The 20732-nt window shown below is 45.2% G+C and overlaps 1 protein-coding gene across 1 annotated transcript in view; it reads right to left on the bottom strand.

Annotated features, from left to right (window-relative positions):
• Positions 1 to 20732, bottom strand: part of nrxn3a (neurexin 3a) — a 564844-nt gene that overhangs the window by 226369 nt on the left and 317743 nt on the right. The window lies entirely within an intron of this gene.

The raw sequence follows: 20732 nt of genomic DNA, 5'->3' as shown, positions 1-20732 counted from the left end.
ACCATCCCAGACCAGTATTTCATCCCACGCATTGATGATGCCCTGGACTGTCTAAGTGGAAGCAAGTGGTTTTCAGTGTTAGACCTGCGTAGTGGACACTACCAGATCCCGATTGCCGCAGAGGACAAAGAAAAAACTGCCTTCATCTGTGCACTCGGATTCTACCAGTTTGAACATATGCCACCGGGGATCACCGGAGCCCCGGCGACATTTCAACGACTTATGGAGAAGGTTGTCGGAAACATGCACCTCCTGGAAGTCATCGTGTATCTGGATGATCTTATCGTGTTCGGGAAGACCTTGGAACAGCACAAAGAGCGTCTCTTCAAGGTTCTCGACCGACTGGAAGAGAGTGGCTTGAAGTTGTCGATAGACAAGTGCCAGGTCTGCCGGCCACAGGTGACATATGTTGGGCACATCGTCTCTGAGCATGGCATTGCTACCAATCCGGCCAAAGTGGAAGCAGTAGCCCACTGGAAACAACCCACTGATTTGCCATCCCTGCTGTCCTTCCTAGGATTTTGTGGGTACTACCGGCGTTTTGTCAAGAATTACTCCATCATCGCTAGGCCTCTCACCGAGCTCACCAAGGGTTACCCTCCAACACAGAAAGGGAAAAAGAATGGCAAGACCAAGGTGACGTCTTACTACAAGGTGAATGAACCTTTTGGGGACCGGTGGGACCAAAGCTGTACTGATGCCTTCAACGACATCATCCATTGCCTCAGACATGCTCCTGTCTTAGCATTCGCCGACCCATCCAAGCCCTATCTGTTATATGTATATGCCAGTCTGCAGCGGTTAGGTGCCGTGCTCAATCAGGAGTATTCCAAGGGTTTGATACCTGTCGCCTTTGCCAGCCGGAAACTCGGTGCGTCTGAAAAGAACTATCCAGTGCATCAGCTCACATTCTTGGCACTGAAATGGGCGGTGGTCGACAAGTTTCATGACTACTTGTACGGAGCAAGTTTCCACGTGAGAACTGACAACAACCCTTTCACAAATATCTTGACGACAGCCAGGTTAAATGCAGCTCGTCACTGTTGGCTTGTGGCGCTCGCCACATACAATTTCACCATCCAGTACCGGCCAGGAAGCAGCAACATCGATGCTGAAATGCTGTTGTGCAACTTGTTCCACCAGGAGGATGAGGAGTAGCAGGACATCCCCTCAGAGAGCATCAAAGCCCTTTGCAAACAGGTACACTGTAGCCAGTCACATGACTTGTTTCTCAACTCTGCAGAGCCAGTAGGGATTTCGCCTGATGCTCTTCCCGAGTGCTATGTTTTCCCAGCCCGTCTTGATGCTGGGTGTCTGGAGCAGATCTCTAGGAAGGATCTAGTTAAGGCTCAAGACTGTGACCATGTAATTTCTCCTATCAAGCAAGCGGTCAGAGAAGGACATTTACTTCCTTTTGCCAATGGGGAGGAGTTGGAGGCCATGGTGCTGAAGAGAGAGGGACTCAAACTACAGATCGTAGATGAACTACTGGATAGCGTTATACAGAAGCCCTATGGAACCAAAGAGCACCAGCTCGTCCTGCCTCAGGAACATGTCTACATGGTACTCAAGTGTCTCCATGATGAGTGTGGACACTTGGGAATCGAGAAGACTGCAGAGCTCATTAGAGACCGTTTCTACTGGCCGAAGATGGGCGCAGAGATTGAGCAGTATGTCACACACTGTGGCAAATACGTTTTTCGCGAGGCTGCCCCACAGAGAGCTGCCCCGTTGCACCACATCACTAGCAAGGGACCTCTTGATCTTTTGTGCATGGATTTCCTGTCATTAGAGCCTGACTCCCAGGGACTCGCTAACATGCTCGTTGTGACTGACCATTTCACACGATATGCAGAAGCAGAAGTGGAGCCAGAAGGTCAGCCAGTAGCCAGCAACGAGGCTACAGGTTACTCTCCATGCCAGTTAATGTTTGGTAGAGAAGCCCGGCTACCTGTGGATCTGTGTTTTGGAATGTCTCCTGAGGATGAGAGGCAGGTAAAGCACTAGCAGTATGTCACAAAGCTGAGGTCCGACCTGCACAAAGCCTACCAACTTGCCACAGAAGCTGCTGGTAACAACCATCACTGTAACAAGAGAGCCCATGACAAACTAGTCAAGGAACAGACCTTAGAGGAAGGAGACTGTGTCTTGTTGAGAAATTATGGTGTCACTGTCACATAAGCTACAGGATAAGTGGAGGCCTGTGCCCTACATTGTCATTGGAAAGATGCCCAACCTGCCAGTCTATCAGGTCAAGCCAGAGAGTGGGACCGGAGCAGTCAGAACTGTGCACCGGAACCATCTGCTGCCCATCGGATACCTAGTGAGAATGCCAGTGTACACTGACCAACCAGAACCGCCACAGAGACGTGTCACCAGGTCACAAGACAAGCAGACTGTGAAGCAGTCAGAACAAAGTCAGAGTCCTGAGCCAGAGACACTGAATGCTGAACCTGACGCAACCTTTTCATCATCTGAGGAGTCAGACTTCGACCTCCCTCACCCTCTAGCATTTCACAGATCTCAGAAGTGGAGAGAGCTTCTGACACGTCCAGGCTTCCCTGCTGGGAGATATGATGCTAGCACTGATGAAGGCTGTGCTGATGAATGTGCAAGAGGCCCTACAAAAATAAATCAGAACACTGCTGCAAACAAAGAACCTGTTCCGGAATCTGGCCAAGTTTCCCTCCTAGATTGGCCCCAGACCCAGATCTAGGAGAGGAAGAAAATGTCATTGACACTAGAGCATGTGTGATTAACGAACAGCCATCAACTGAACGCTCAAGGAGGTAGAAGAGACATGTCATGCGGTTAAGCTATGACGAACTAGGAAAGCCCTCTGATCAACCCCTGACTGGCCTAAGTTGCGGAGTGTTCATTGGAAGTGGTGGTTGTGGGAACACCAGAAGTCGCCCCTGCCGTACTGTGTGGTGCCACCCCATGACACTATGCCCCAATTGTTGTAACACCCTCTCAGTTCTCTCAGCATAAAATAATACCAAGAGTATAATACTTTGTTTGATGGGGACATCAAACGTCTAGAAAGGAGAGAGTGTAGCCCCGACCAAGAGTGTAATAATGTGTTTGATGGGGACATCAAAAGTCTAGAAAGGGGGGGGGGGTGTAGCCCGGGTGAGAAAAGGCTGGGTTTAGTACAGTTGTTAAATTCATGTAGTTTTATTGTGTCATTAGAGGTTTGCTAATGTCTGAGGTTCGCATCCCGTCTGCCTAAATAAAGAAAAAAAACTAAGGAAGTTTGATTGGAATGTACACGGGCATTCACCCGGCATAGCGAGTGCACAACCTATTCTGTATGGTATATGAGTGTTTTATTGGTTGATGTCAAATGTCAATAAGGGCAAATCTTTTTTGTGATTGAATGGGGGGCGGGAGTAGACAACTTTTGGGAGGGAGAACGAGAGTTCTAGGGAGTTCGTGAGTGAAGGTCTCAAGTCAAGTGTCATTCCACTGCTTTCAATCTCCACAGCATTATTCTGTATTCGGCTTTAATTGTATAATTGTTAGAGTCCTCTTATATGTTGATCAAACGTGTAAATTGCAAGGTATGTTGAGTTAGATTAGAATCAGGTTGAGGTTTTGTACGTAAATTCTCACTGTTAGCTTCGTTTGCCAGCTCAGTCAGCTAGCTAGCTAGCTAATTCTACCATTAGCTGATTGCTCCCTATTAGCTTGGGTAGTTAGGTTAATCTAACCTTTACTCTAATGACTGCAGTTGTCATTCGAATTACGGTCCTTTACTGACAACGTATAGGAGTCGACTCGGTTTTATAGCACTTTTGAAAGACGTGTTTTATTTTCTGTTCGATCACAGTGTTCTTAACGGGTGTCTTGCTAGTCAGATATGCTAGCATCTGACCACAGTGTCCATTACCAGTTGTCTTGCTAGTCAAATATGCTGGTAAATTAGCTTATCTGTGCCGTTTATTCTCTGCCTTGTTTCAGTGAGGCTGTAGCTCGTGGGACTGAGCCATAGTATTCGGCAGTACATCAACAAGGTCACACGCACCGCGCATTAAGTTACGTATACGGCAGTTCATCGTTCCCGCTCTGTGCTACGTGGGCGCGTACAGAGCTCTCCTGGCCACAAGGCAGCACTACTTGTCCCACACGACCACTCGCGAACAGTCTCATTCGGCTCTGTTGAGTGAAGGGGCCCATTGTAAGTAGCGTGCAGGTCATCACGCACCCAAGTAACGACCAGGCCTGCACCGTTTATTTGTTTAACCGGCTTTTGGGGTTATTTTATTTGTTTTATAAAGTGTGTGGGCCCACCACTATTGTTACATTGCGTTAGCCTCATAGGATAAATGCCCAAGTCATTTTTTACGATTTTCGGATAATAAGAAAAAACGCATTTTCATATCCACTGAGTACATTTACACTAGGCCTACAGTAGATCAAAGAAATATTAATTATCTTACCAGATAAGGAAAGAGAGAAAGCCGAGCACCAGGAGCCTTTCTTGAATGCAACTTTTTTCTTTATTTTTTTCAACGTAAAAATGCTCAAGTCACACGAGTGACTTAGGCAGATTGTCATTTTTGAATGTAAAAAGTGTTGTGATTGGCTGAGGACATAGGCACTAATCCAGGGTGGTGCAGTAGCTTGAGGAGAACACATGTAGGCAGAAATCTCAGTTTGGCCAAAAAATGACTTAGGCATTTATCCTATGAGGCTAACGATTTGTGATATTGAGCAACAGGTATTTTGTGTATATTTTTGGATATATTATTGTACTGCAAAGGTACGTGCACTTGTTTTAAAGCACAAGGTGAATTACTCTGTTACGGTACAGCCAATACATTCCTAGGGGTCCATTTAAAGCAGAGTATCTGCTATAGTACTGTTTACAGTCAAAGTAATTAGGCCCAACCTATTTAAAAGCTCTAGATATTTAGGTTTATTTGGAGGTATACTCACAGCTAGTGTCATATTGTCAACTGAATAGATATAATATTATTATCATAATCCTGGTCTTGCTTTATAAAAACTATTTCCCACTCTATTCTATATATATATATATGTTAGATAATTATCCCATCTCAAAAGCACTGGTATACTTGGGATGCACAAAGGTATTGGTTGTGCAAATATTGGCTGGAGTCACATTTTTCTTTATTTGTATATATTTTTTGGGGTATTTGACATAATTGATAATTGTGCGCCTGTTTGCATTGCTTCTGTCACAACTTTACTTTATTCACATTCCTAAATTCAATACATTACCTGTTTATATAAAGAAGTTGTCTGGTCCAGTTATTTCATGCGGAATAATAAGTTGAGTTCATTAAGTATAATTTTGCTGGGTATAGTTAACTCTTGTTCGGAATAGTATTGGTATACGAATCCGTAGCCCCACCTTCCTAGTTTATTCCCTTTCACGGCGTCTACAGACACAAAGTAGGGGGTGGGCGCTACATTGTATTCCTGGTGCCCTCTTATGGTGTTAGTTGGCATTGGCTGTAATCAATAAACGTCACTTGTACCTTTTCTCGCGATCGGTGACGAGAGTGGGCGGGCAAGAGGGAGAGAGAGCCGGTGTGTGAGGCGATAAGGAAGTGAGTCTGGAGAAATGCGTTGGCTTTGTTCAAAAAGTAATGCCAAAAATTTCAAATAACGTTCATACCAATTTGTGGACCAATTCCTGGACTGTCAACTCGACATTCTACGACGGTATGATGTTTGCCTGTTTCGTGAGCAGCAGAAGAAACCGACAGGGAGTTTTGTGTAATGCTAGCTAATTAAGTAACATAGTAAGCTATACAGTGCATTCATTGGTAGAGTGAATAGACAATAGGCCATGTGAGTGGTTGCATGTCTATTCCCTGTCCAGGGGCTGGATATATAGTGAATACCCTGTTAATAAATTATGTAGATTACTACATACATTACATACATTGTGCTTACTGTAACTATGATTTTAAAGTCCCCTGAGGACAACACATCTACCTCTGTCACAGATACACAAATGTCCCAGGACTCCTGCCCACAGGAAATAACTAGGGCAGGCATGCAAATCCTTCCAAAAGTTTAATATATGCAAAGTTCCTGGTCCAGATGATGTCCCTGGCCAAGTTCCCAAGGCATGGTCTGACCAGCTGGCAGATGTGTTCACAGACATCTTCAACCTCCCCCTGTTCCAATATGCAGTCCCCACATGCCTCAAAAAGACCGCCATTGTGCCTGTCCTGAAGAAGCGTAGGGTGCTCTGCCTAAATGACTACCACCTGGTAGCACTCACACCAGTCACCATGAATTGCTTTGAGCAGCTAGTGAAAACTCATATGACCGCACTTCTGCCTGACACCCTGAACCCACTACAGTTTGCCTACAGGGCCAACAGATCAACCGGTGACCCCATCCCCCCCACCCTCCACACTACCTGATCCCACCTGGAACAGAGGAACACATATGTGAGATTGCTGTCATCGACTACAATTCAACGTTCAACACCATTGTGCCCTCTAAGCTTGTCACTAAACTCAGAAACCTAGGACTCAACATTGCCCTGTGCAGCTGGATCCTGGATTTCCTGATGGGCAGACAACAGGTAGTGAAGAAGGGCACCACCAACTCCTCCAAACTGACTCTCAGGACTGGAGCTCCCCAGCGCTGTGTGCACAGCCCATTCCTGTACTTCGTATTCACACATGACTGGTTGGCTAGACTCCAACACCATCATTACTTACTTACTTACTTACCATCATTAATTTTGCCACTGTCATTGGCCAGATCACAGACAACAATGAAACAGCCTGCAAAGATGAGGTGAGAGTCCGGACATCATAGTGCTGGGGGAAAAAAACCCTCCATCTCAACGTCAGCAAAACAAAAGAGCTGTCATGGCCGCCCCTGCGCCCTCCCAGGACTCACCCTCTTCGTCCCAGTCTCCCTGATTCGCTCCCTTTTCTTGGCCACTCCCCCTGCCCTAGTTTCTATCTCCTGTTTGTGTGCATATGTGTGTTCAGGATTGGAGGTAGGTGTGCGGCAGGCGGGCAGAGGTTCGCTACCTGTATCTTAGCTACTTCAATCGACCCTACTACTGATATACCCAGCCTCGCCACAGCCACCTTGCCAGATCATAGTGCCTGCTCGGTCTAGGATTCCAGCCATTATGTTGAGACGTTGCCTGTTTCCTTGTGTAGACCTCGCTCTTCGTGTTTCGCAGAGTCCTTCCTGCTATGCCCAGCCCCTGCCGTTAGTCTGTCTGTGTCGGCATATTGGGTTTAGCCTTTTAGCCCGGTTAACATGAGCTGATAGTGGACTATGGGAAGTTGCCAGGAGTAGGACACACCCCATCCACACCAGCGGGCCAGCAGTGGCCAGCAGTTCCTCTGGGTGAACATAAGCGAGGACCTGACCTGGTCGCACCACAATGTTGTCAAGGCGACGAGACGACAGCTATTCTTCCTTTGCAAGCTGAAGAACCTTGGCACGGACACCAGGATACTCTGCAGCTTCTGCAGACGCACCATCAAGAATATCCTAACTGACTGCATGTGGTATAACAGCTGTACCGCCCTCGACTTCAAGACTCTACAGAGGGTGGTGAAAATGGCACAGCACATCGCCAGGAATGAGCTACCAGCCATGCCGAACCTCTACACTCAGAGGTGTAGGAAGAAAGCCCAGCAGATAGTTTGGGACCGCAGCCACCCCAACCACAAACTGTTCACATGTTATCATCTGGCAAACGGTACTGCAGCATCCAGTGCCAAAACAACAGACTTAAGAACAGCTTTTCCCCACACGCCATAAGACTCTTGAACTCAGACTGTGGACCCCTGTGGACAAACACACATAACGCACACACCTCTCACACAACCCACACTCATCACTTTATACTGCACTTTTCTGCTGTACCCACTCCTGCACTATGTACATTTACATATTTATATTTATACACAACCATATTTACCTAAGTCACTATGCCACTATGCATCTGCCACGTTTGATTTTTTTTCTCATTACTTTTATTGCCAACCCATCTAAATATTGTACACTCCGACTTGTTAAACGTGAAATTTGACTTTTGTCAAAAGTATATGGCCTGCTTTAAGTTATACAATATTGTAGCGAATTCGGGGGACAACGCAACCACAGGAAGTGCCGCGGCCGGGAAGCGGACCCGTATCGCCCGCACCGCAGGAGACATCGCTAACCGCTCGACTAAAGGGTCAGAGCCGCCAGCCAGCGGCCGGCGGGTCTTCTTATCCATGCACGTTACAATATATTGTAATATATTGTGAAGCGTCTAGTGTGTTGGTGTAGTGTTGTGTGTATGTCACGTCTCACTCTCAACCTTCACCGCTGGCTAGCAGAAATGCCAACAGGAGAGCCGAGCACGTAAGTCTCTCCCTGCCAGTACATAGCCTCTTCAACAGCAAGCCCTATGTAGCGCCTCCTCGTGGCGACACACAGTAACTGGGTACACTTTGGACCCAGGCTGAACTACAAGGGACTCGAAGGAAGTCTGGCCCCTAGACGTGCGGTACACAGGCCCACTGGTGTGTGGATACTCCCCGATGCCCGCACGAAACAGCCCCCAGCTATGGGTTAAATAGTGCCACCTAGTGGATACCTCGGGAGAGGAATGGGCTACGGGAGTAAAGCCCTACACAACGTCAACGTCCACAGTGCTGTTGTTGTTTTTTTGTTGTTTTTCTTGCCCTTTTGTGTGTTTACGTGGGAGAGTACTGCTGGCGTCGTGTGTCGCTGCCGCTTCTCCCTCTCGTAGCCCCGCTTCCCATCCACCCCTTAGTTGTGTTTATCTGTTGTCTTGTTTCACCCCGTTTATTGTAAATTCACTTTGACCCAGTTTCCCCTCGGGGATGAATAACGTATTCTGATTCTGATTCCGAGTGTTAGAAAAGCGCTATATAACATGGCTGTATTATTGTTGACATTTATTCAAATACCGTTATAAATAAATAAATGTAAAATGTAAATAAAGATAAATAAATGTAATACATTTTATTTTATGAGTAGAAGGAGAAGGTGCCAAAACAGGGTTTGGAGCCAGACCGTTTCGATTTGTGGATTTGGAATTTACCAAGAAAGATCAGAAACTGAGTTGTATAGTGGTTATTATGATCCAACCCATTAAACAAAAATAGAACACTCTAGTAAATACATAGTACCTGTTTTCTATTTATAAATGTATGTCTGTTAAAAGTAATTTCGAATGATCATAGTGGGAAAAAAACAAATAAAATATATTTTCTGTGTCTAAATTAAAAAAAAACAGGTACAGGAAGTTACGAACGAGTTCTGTTTTTGAGTCTGTCCTTAAATCGAATTGGTATGCAAGTCGGAACAGTTACCTACAGTTCACATCTAGCGTCAATTAGTCAAATGTTTGTCCTAGTATATAGTATATATTTTACCTAAAAAAACATAAACATAATAATGCCGTAAGAATGAATCTAACTACAATACAATAATTGAGATATAGGTATAAAAAAACGTTAAAGGAAAATGTCTTACATTTCAAACTCCCCACTTGCCACTGTCCCGCGGGCGGGCGGGCCGTGACCCGCGGGGGCCGTTTGACGCAGAAACGAGAGCCCGCTCGGGGTTGGCCTCCCACCTCACCGGGTAAGTGAAAGAGCGATAAGAGCGTTTCTCCTCTCTCTGAACGCTTATTTTCGCCACTTTCTCTCCCATCTTCCTTCGGCGCGTCACCAGATTTACGCCTTGACGCCATGATCACCAGGGTGAACACATAAACAACAATGTTCGAGCGATCCCACTTCGAATGGCGGCGGCGTGGCGCTGTTCTCCCTGCGCAGCGGTTTGAGCGTCGCGCGACGTAGACCGTCCGTTCGTTAGTACGGACCAGTGTCTGTAACTCTTTTTTTAAAAATAATCGGCTTTACGGAGGTTGATTTGTAAGTACGGGACTTTGTAAGTCGGGCGTCCGTAACCCGGGATGACATGTATAGTAGGGCTGGACCAACATATTCGACTAATTGAATATTTATTCATTGGTAGGTACGCGGGTTTCAGTTTTGGGATTTGGACATTCGTTGCTTTTTTTCTTTTTTCTAAATGAGGGCTATCGATCAAGGTGAACTGCAAAATACATTTTGACAGCACATTCTTGTAGTATATTTATACTTTTAAATTGCACTGTTAAAATGCGGAAATGTATTACACCATCTCAGCTTGGGCGCCTGACGTCCCTCTCGCGCACAGCAGTGACGTCACGCTTCAGTTTACCTTGGCCATTAAAGAGGAGACAACATGCTGAAGACCTCAGCTGTGTGGAAACACTTGAAATTGAGCGACGCAAAGGCAGTGTCAATAGTCAAACAAAGATACAAAACACACGTATAGATACGTATATGTGTATTCTGTATCTTTGTTTGACTCTTGTTAGGTTCAGCCTGACAAACGTTATAGCCTTGAGCTGAAAGGAGCTGGTCCTAGGGGGCGCTGCACTGCGGCTGCCCCCCGCTCGCTCCTGTTGTATAGGAAGGGTTAAATGCAGAGGACACATTTTGTTTTAATGTACTGTGAAATGACCATAAAGAAACTATAAATAAAGGTACGTCTTATAAATATAAATCTCAAATATTAAATTTGTCGGAGCTGGTAGTTTCTGCACTTCCGTTTCACAGCACTTTGTCCGGTGTTGTCTCGGATTCGGAGCCTATATGAGCATTGATGTCGGTCTAAATTGAATTGCAATTTTTCCATGATAAAAAAATTACTGTTATGTCACAAAAAGTGAATACGTCATCTAACCAAACCCCTCAGAATCACAAACATGCATAAAACACGCCAAACCTTTTGGATCTGTTTAATTAATAAATAATCCACACAACAATAATGTAGAACAACAGAATCTTTAAAAAACCAATGCCTTTAGTTAAACTGAAAGAAAAGTGATGCAGCGCTATGCCGCCCATCTCAGCCGAAAACAGAGAAATGTCTGGCTGAGTCCTTCCCGAGTCAGGTTCAGCCCCCACCCCTACCCCCACCCTGCCAAAGCTTCAAATATTCGCGGTTGATTACTACCGAATCTCCTGAGCCCCGAAAACATGGTATTCGGGACAGCCTTAGTCTTTATATAGCTTCAGTATGTCCAATACTTTTCTAACAGGGTAAATTCGTTTATTTTACTTTATTATTAATACAATATTTATATAGAATACAGCAAGCCCTTCCCCACTGTAAATCAGTCATGATAGAAGACCAAAATAACACTCGCACACCTGTTCTTGAGCAATATTATGTTTGTGAACCCATAAGCTCTAACAGAATTATCAGTAATTAGTGGACGACGAAGAGGCCATTAATTTCTGATTATGGATACCTCGTCAGGCATTATCCCTTACCTAATTTACTTATCAATAGTGCTTATTGTGAAATAATATGAGCTTTAATAGTGAGTGGATAGTCAGTGATGTTTTCCTGGACAACATCACACATTTTCTTCTTCATTCCGCTTCGCTTTCGCGCGTTGGACTGGCAAACTGGCCAATCCTACCACCCGAGGGCGGGACTCCTGGCAGGCTGACTGACAGGCTGCCCTGGCCAATCCTATCGCTTGAGGGCGGGAACTTCCCCAGATTCATCCTAGCTGCATTTTCTTCACCTGTTGCTGATGTCATCTTCCACTGTAGTAATGGCGTGCTGACTGGGCAAGCTGAATTAATATGCTTGCAAAGAGCTTGCACGCTTTTTTTTCTTTAAGAAAACAACGTTTTTCATTGGTTTAGCATGCCAACGTAACAAATAATTGGCGGGGGCATGGGGAAATGTGTAGTAAACGTTGATTTTAAAATTGGAGTAAGAGTGAAAGTAGACACAAATAAAACATACTCAAGTAAAGTATATTTACTTGAGTATGTAACAAACTCACCATCGTGGTTGTGTACCGCCCACCAGGTCCGCTTGGTGAGTTTCTGGAGGAGCTTGACACACTTGTCTCACACTTCCCTGATGATGACTCTGCACTTATCCTTCTCGGTGACTTCAACATTCACACTGACAAGCTAGATCCTCTTCTCTCTCTCCTCTCCTCCTTTGACCTTCACCTCTCACCCTCTCATCCTACCCACAAGGCCAGCAACCAGCTGGACCTTATCTTTACTAGACTCTGTCCTATTTCCAATCTCTCTGTTACTCCCCTCCAGCTCTCTGACCACTATTTCTGTCCTACTCTCTCTCCCTCTCTTCACCCCCCTCAGCCCCTCCCCCTACCCACATGGTTTCCACCCGTAGACACCTCCGCTCTCTCTCCACCACTGATCTTTCTTCCTCTGTTACCTCTATCCTCCCTACACCTGAATCTTTCTCTCTCCTACCCCCTGACACTGCTTGAGATGTTCTGCTACAGATCTTCTTCTCACTCTCAATTTTTGCATCCTACCTGACGGGTCGCTCCTACCAGGTGACAAGGAGGGGATCTGTGTCGGAGCCTCACAGATTGACTATAGGCATTCCACAAGGTTCAGTTCTGGGTCCTCTCCTTTTCTACCTGTACAAGGCATCCCTGTGTTCTGTTATTCGCTCGCATGACTTCTCTTACCATTGTTATGCTGATGACACCCAGCTGATCTTGTCCCTTCCTCCCTCTGACACACAAGTAGAGACACGCATTGCTGCGTGCTTGACTGACATCTCGGAGTGGATGGCGACACACCACCTGAAGCTCAATCTGGACAAGACAGAGCTGATGTTCCTCCCGGGGAAAGGTTGCCTGCACCGAGACCTGGTCATCGCCATTGATAACACCGTGGTGACGCCAACTCGGACTGTGAGGAATCTGGGTGTGATCCTGGACGACCAACTGTCATTTGCTGCAAATGTTGCATTGGTTGCTCGCTCGCTCCTGCAGTTTTCTCCTCTATAACATCAGGAGGACTCGCCCATTCCTCATTGATGAGACGGCACAGGTGCTCATCCAGGCTCTGGTCATCTCCCGGCTGGACTACGGCAACTAACTCCTTGCTGGCGCCCTGGCGTCAGCCATCAGACCTCTCGAGCTTGTTCAGAAAGCTGCAGCTCGTCTGGTGTTCAACCGCCCTAACGTCTCCCACACAACGTTCCCTTCTCATGTCCCTACACTGGCTCCCAGTAGCTGTTTGCATCCAGTTTAAGGCTCTGGTGCTAGCCTACAGGGTAGTGAAAGGAACAGCTCCTTCCTATCTACAGGCTATGGTCAGGCCCTACACCCCCACCCGAGCACTTCGCTCTGCTGCCTCGGGACGCCTGGTTGCCCCGTCGCTCAGAGGCCCCTGCTGCCGGCTCTTTTCTGACCTGGCCCCACAGTTGTGGAATGAACTCCCTCACTGATGTCAGGACAGCGGAGTCGCTGCCCATCTTTCGGCGCAGATATTCACTCATTTTAAAAAAAAAACTTTCTTGCGCTTGTACTTTAACACTGGTTTTGCTCTCAGATGCTTGTTTAGAGAGAAGATGCACTTACGACCTCTGATGACTAGTTCTCCCGATTTCCCACGTTAAATGCGCTTATTGTAAATCGCTTTGGATAAAAGCGTCGGCTAAATGACTGTAATGTAATGTATATGTAATGTAAAGTACAGATCCCTGAAAAAAATACTTAAAGTAACGAAGTTTTTTTTCTTCGTTACTTACCACCAGTGGCCACATGCTAGTATCAAAAGTCTTCAGATGGTTCAGAATGCTGCTGCTAGAATCCTAACTAAAACTAGGAAATTTGACCATATTACACCAATTCTTGCCTCCCTTCATTGTCTTCCTATCCACGTTAGATCAGAATACAAGGTGCTTCTGCTGACTTATAAAATCCTAAGTGGGCTTGCCCCATCTCCCCTGTCTGATCTTCTTAAACCGTACATTCCATCTCGAGCTCTTCGCTCTCAAAATACAGGGCCCCTGTGTGTGCCCAAAGTTACAAAGAAGTCAGCTGGTGGCAGCAGGGCCTTTTCCTATCAGTGTCCGTTCTTGTGGAATAACCTGCCTGCTGCCATTCGACCACCAAAGTCTGTTGAGTCCTTTAAATCCAAACTTAAAACTAATCTTTTTGCGTTAACCTACAATTAGTAGACTTTAAGTTGAGTGCTTCACAACCTGTACTGCATGGCGGGTTGGTTTCTGTCTCAATGAATTTACCATGTACTGTTCTGCTGATGAGATTATAGCGTATAGATCAGGGGTGGCTAACCATGTCCCATGAAGAGCCATGTGTCTGCAGGTTTTCATTCCAACCCGACTCCACACCAGGTGATTCACTGATTAGCAACCTTCAACAAAACAGGAAGACTGTATCAGTGAAATCACCTGGTGTGGAGTCGGATTGGAATGAAAACCTGCAGACACATGGCTCTTCATGGGACATGGTTAGCCACCGCTGGTATAGATTATTGACTATTGCAAACTGTGCTCTTCTCTCACATGTCTTTTCTCTCTCTCTGAATGATGTCTTCTCCTTTCTCTTCTTCTGTGTGTGAATCGTGTGATGTGAGTCTTCCTGGTGTGGACGTGCAGTCTGTCCTCGTCCCAGGTCTCCATGGTGATGGTGGTCACCACCTGGACACCGCTTGACAGCCCCCTCATCACATTTTCTTTGTATATATCTTATAAATCCATATAATTTGTTATCCTTTTTCAATGTATATCCTTCTCGCACTCAGACGTGTGACCAATGTGTTTTCCGTTTCTGTTTTTTGTTTTGTTTTTTGTCGTCATGGTGATACTGGCCGCGTAGCTCGGGTCCTAGACTGTTCCGGTGACGTCTGGACACTGCTTGGCATCCTCCTCATCATATTCTTCATATATTTTATAATTCCATTATAATTGTGTTATCCTCTTTAAATGTTGTATTGAGTAAATTGTGTAAACACAACATCATTGCACGTTGTCCGTCTCTTGAGAGAGATCCTCCTCTGTTGCTCTCCCTGAGGTTTCTTCCTATTTTTTCTCCCTGTTAAAGGTTTTTTTTAGGGAGTTGTTCTTTAGCAGATGCGAGAGTCTAAGGACAGGATGTTGTGTTGCTCTACCAATAAAATTGACTTGACCTGTGGCTGTCACTTCAAGTGCTAGAATCCCTTTGTTTCCTTCTTTCTGAGTCTGTGAGGTAGTCTGAGTGAAAACTGCTTTCCGCTAGTACCAACTTACTGTTTTCATTAGTCTCAGTAAAGCTCACGGACAGGCTTCAAGTCCTGCTGCTTGGTTATCCAACACTACATGGTCTTGACCCTGCCGATCTCCACACTTGTCTTCAGACATAACGTTACCAGTCCCCTGATACTGATGTGGAGGGGTGTCCTCCCAAATTTGTACAGATGATCTGTCCACAGGACACGGAGGTGAGTGCTTATATTGTTAGATTCCTCATGCAACGTAGACATGCTGGAGACCATGTAGGTCCTCAAGGCAGTTCATGTGTTTGTTTGTTTGTTTTGTTGTTTTTTGTTGTTTTTTTGTGTGAAAGTATGTTGTTTTTTTCTGTGTCCATGATCTCTCACTGTGATTAGCATGTTTATCGTATGAGAGTGAAATATGTTTCTTGAGAAGGTTTTCTTGAGTACATAAACCTCATCAGCTTTATCTTCTCATTATGCAGAAACAAACCCTCACAGAGGATGACCCTGAATTCCAGAGGAGACAAGGTCGGTGGGTGGAAGTTGAAAGCAACGCATGTATGTGAACCATGAACACGATCAAAACTGGACAGACTAGTGTGAAATCTCTGGAGGATAAACAGGCGTCAATCTTTTACCTGAAATCAATGTAATATTTTAAACGGATTATTTTAGCAGACTTTCAGAATCCTGTGGAGAGAGGGATGATGGGAGCAGAGAGGGAGTTCATCAAAAGGACAGACTTAAGCCCACCACTTACTGGACAAATTCTTAAATGCTTGTGCAAAACCCTAGTCTGCTTTATTTAAAGGCTCTACTAACCGGACTATGAAGAAAATATAGATTTCACAATGTCTATCAAAATAAAGAATATATCCAAAACCTTGGGTTTTTACAGGTTTATTACGTTAGTAGCTACTTTAACCCGCCCCCGTGTTTTCTGTTTTGGTGTTAATAAAGCTCTTCCGTTGTTTACATTACATCACATTGTACTTGGACAATTAAGTTGAACATGTGAATCGTAGTATAATTAAATTTCGCTTTTTTCAATTTCTGTGTCTTCTTAAGTGTGCTCTCTTATATGGTTATTTCCTGTATCAGCTGCCAGGTCGCCAGTCTGGTCTGATGGATGCAGGGGCGTAACCACGGGTGGGCCTGGCCTGTCACAGGCCCACCCATTTCAAGCCCAGGCCCACCCAATCACGCTGGCTTACAAGCACGTAGGCCGGCCCCTTTTACGTACGTAGAACTGCAAAATCTGAGCGCGCATACCATCACGCTCTGTATTTTTCACTGCTGCTAACTAGCCAATAGCCAACAGTTAGCCATAACTCATGGAATGGCGAAACAAAGTTCAGTCTTCCGCTTTTTTAAAAAGCCACGGATGGAGAGGAGGAAAGCACACCTGCTCCAGCACCGACTGAGCCGCCCAATGAGAGTGAGATACCGCCGGAGAGAAGGACAGAGGAGGCTACAGCTTCTCCGCTGCAGGCAGCTTCTCCTCCCCCCTCTGACGACGGTGAGACGATTCCCTTGACCATGCCACCGCCGCCAGATGTGTCTGCTGTGGATGAGCCACCCACGCAGCCTAAATTAGTGTTCCCCGCAACCAACATTTCAGGAAAAGTACGTTCTTTTTCCCATAAGTGGTATGAAGAATTTAAGTGGCTTGAATACAGCTCAGCAAGGAACGCTGTTTTCTGTAAAATGTGTAGGCATTTCCCCGAGCCACATACGGAAAACACGTTTTCTCGAAGCGGGTTTGTAGATTGGAAGCACCTCCGCCAGGCATGCTCGAAACATCAGGCTAGCAAACCCCCCCCCATTGTATTGCACTTGGTAAATTTGAGGGTTCGGAATGGACCGTTTTTATTCAGGCACTGCGTCGTAAAGTGGAGAGGGGTCAGTGTTACCCATCCCTCATTGAAGTGCTGGACAGCTGCAACTCTGACGTTTTCCCAAACATGAACAGACTGTTAACGGCAATGATCACCATTCCCCTGACTTCATGTACTGCTGAAAGACTCTTCTCCACTACAGGCCGTATCAAAACATGTCTAAGATCTTCCATGCTAACTGCACGCCTCAACAATCTGTCCCCGTTGTCCTTTGAAAGGGAACTTACTGACTCTTTGGACTAGGATGAAATAATCTCCATCTTCAACGCTCGCCCTCGGCGTCTACACATTGTGCTGTAAAACGTGTACTATAGGCCTATAGCTTACATGTTGTATCATGATCTTTTAGACTGAGTCGGACTGTTTTCCTCAGTGATGTTTAAATGGTTGTGCAGAGCCTGGCGAGAATGACTGGCGTGGTATTTGTTTAAGTGGGGTTTTATTAAAGTTTTAGTATGTTTCTTGGTCACGTACTAAAAACCTGTGTTATGTGTTTACTGCTGTAATGTGTTCGAATTTGCGTCTTGTTTGAAGGATTATTGCTGGAAGATTTTGGCCCACCCATTTTCACTCAGGCCCACCTACAAAAATATTCCTGGTTACGCCACTGGATGGATGTTACAGAACATGAGTTGTTCGCTTTCGTCTTCATCGTAACCTTAAACCAAAATGGTCGTGTGCACCGGGGGAGAAAGATCGTAGGTCAGTACGACAGATGTAGTTGGTAACTGGGTGACATTCAACAGACCCTGTCGAAACTGGTGACTTGCATGTGTAGAGGGTGAGAAAATAGCCTCTATTCAAAGTTAAATAAAAACTGACACCCCCCTTGTTTTGTTTTTTTTGTAAATCTAACACATGTAAATCGCCGGCTCTTTTATAAATAGTCTTCTTTCTATACGTCAATTCATTTAAATGTTATCTTCTGGTGACGGTAGGTGTCGCTGTAACACCGGGTACAGCAGGGAAACGCCCAACTCAAGCCGCGTCGGTTACGTCAGGGGCAGAATAAATATGGCGCTTGAGTTGCTAACACGCTAAACCCGTGTCTGTTCCTTACTGCTCCACAGCCACTTCAGGACTGTGCAGCAACTTTAGCTACTGGCTCAGGCACCCCTAGACCTGAGGCCGGTGACACATGCTATCATGTGTGTATTGATCCCAGCCCTACATGGGTTTGTGTTGCACAAAGGTGAGGTGAGGTGAGGTGAGGTCATTACAGGAGATTCTGTATTTTAAGGCTGTCTGTAGATTGCTTGATACACAGCAAAGTGCTATTACTCCATGAAAATCTATTTCTCATGTGGAACAAACACAAATACATAAGGTATTCTTTGAGATAGCGCTGAGCCAAAAGATAAATGCTCCCTTTAGTCCAGATCATTCAGGTCATGCTTGTGGCAAAAATCACAGAACAGCCATTTTCAGAGGCACAGACCTGTGCCTGATACATGACGGCTAATCTCGCTTTTAAAGACGTCAGGTTTTTGCTCTAAATACATAAAAGATCATTTTCTGCTAAATCTGGGAAAATCAAATTGGGTGAAAATTGTCAAAATTAATCTTGCTCATGTTGGTAGTGAAAGCTGTGGTTAGAAAAGTTTAAACTTGTATTTATCTTCCACACCATATGAAGTTTGTAGTCCTTATGGTGTGTTGATTGTAAAAAGGAGCATGCAAGGGTGGGCTCAGCTTCTGACAAGAACTCTCAGTTTATCAGTTCAAAATGATGAACGATTCTAATCCATGCTCGGTTACACATTGTAGCGAATTCTAAGCCATGCTCGGTTACACATTGTAGTGAATTCGGGGGGCAGACGGGAACCGCCACAGCCGGGACGCGAACCCAGGTCTCCCGTACCACGGGCGACTACATTAACCAGCCGACTAAATGGTCCAACCCGTTAGCCAAGAGCTAGCGAGTCTATTTATCCGTGCACGTTACACTTCCTCCCTCCTTCGGGAAGTGCGTCCCCGCGCTTCAGCATATCAGCTCCCTCACGCCTCTGGGCGCACGTGCGTCCGATGGCCTCAAGGTCTCACCATCCCACTTCTGTCACCAATGTAGCAAATTCGGGGGGCAGCCCGGGAACCGCCTCAGCCGGGACGCGAACCTGTGTCTCCCACATCACGGGCGACTACATTAACCAGTCGACCATTTAGTCGACTGGTTGGTTAATGTAGTCACCCGTGATGTGGGACATCCGGGTTTGTGTCCCGGTCTGTGGCGGTTCCCGGGCTGCCCACTGAATTCGCTACAGTATATAGATGCTTTCCAAATGACTGATTTGTAGACCAAGTGTAAGTAGTGCATGAGCAACAAGATTGTAAAGAATGAACAAGCAAATGTATACTGGCAAACATGGAATGATAAACTTGAATGACGTGGTGATGATTCCAGACAAGACAAACGAGATGATTCATGACATTTTATTTTGAAAAGAAAATGAACTCATTGTTTGTTTTTTTTCCCTTGCATCATGTACAGCATAGAAAAAGACATTGCAGGTACCCCAGATTCTGATCTAGAAAGACATACATGTTGTTGTGCTGCTTGCCACATCTTGACTGGTTTAACAGCCGGCTCTTTACATACAGTGTAAGAAAAAGGAAAGAAGAAAACAGATACACTTAATGTTCAACTCAAAGGTGGGCTAAAACATTCATGTGGGAAAAAAAAATACCGTACCGAAAATGATTTACATGAAACCAAGAACAGGGTTACAAGCTGACCCGTAACATTCTCAATACAAACCACACAGAAAATGCACAACTTGCACATTAAGATGGAAACATTTTGTTAATAATGAAATGTGCGTCTTTTTCAAAATGTTTCAAATGCCAATGTCTTTGTAACCAAAATATGTGCATGGATGGATGGACATCAACACAAAACAAACTAAAACATTTGGCAAATCCTTGCTTTGTGTACATATTGCATAATGAACCATGCCACATGACTACACGCATGGCCCAGTGCAGTTTTCCAGTGTTGTTATCTAAAATGCTCTGGTTGTGTACAGAACTGCAGACTCAGTGTCACAACATGATGACTAACCTCTTCTTTAGGCTGTCCCAGTGCATTATTTATCCATATAAACTCTTGATTGTCACTGTGAATTAGGATGTTATGGGTTTTAACTTGTGGTTGCAGTTGCAGAGGGGACATTTGATGCTGCTTCTTTCACAAGTGAACAGTGTTCATTTCATCCTACTTCATAAGACACATTTATTCAATGTGAATATGTCTGCACAGCCAAATGCATACTTTTATTAAGAAGTGTCTCTACAAAACATATCTGTACCAGACACCAGTAAGGAGTGCTTATTTACTTGACTGTGTAGCGATATGAATATGGTCTAAAATGATTTACATGCATAGCATTCATCCAATACAGGCTAAAAGTTCATGTACTTCTGTAAATCCCTTTTGCGAAACACAATCATGAAGACAAGACACATGAACGTTGAGCACCTAGCTGAATTTATGTTACTGCAATGGCATGAGCTGGTCACATGATGCTGATATCAGTAATGGCTGACAAATGTGGCCACTACAATATAAAGGCGATTGCCAAGCTTTAGCAGTTGCTGAGGGAAGCAACAAACACAGTTAGTAGGACAGAAGTGCGTCCATATGAAAACAGGTCGACGGAGCTACTGTTTACATTGAGCAGAAAGTATGCACTGCCTGAGCTGGAGTTGAAGTTAGTGTTGTAGTTTTGGTTGTAGCTGT

This window comes from Lampris incognitus, chromosome 16, assembly GCF_029633865.1.
Source record: "Lampris incognitus isolate fLamInc1 chromosome 16, fLamInc1.hap2, whole genome shotgun sequence".
Taxonomy (NCBI): domain Eukaryota; kingdom Metazoa; phylum Chordata; class Actinopteri; order Lampriformes; family Lampridae; genus Lampris; species Lampris incognitus.
The sequence above is the reverse complement of the archived record's forward strand: the minus strand, read 5'-3'. Positions and strand labels throughout refer to the sequence as shown.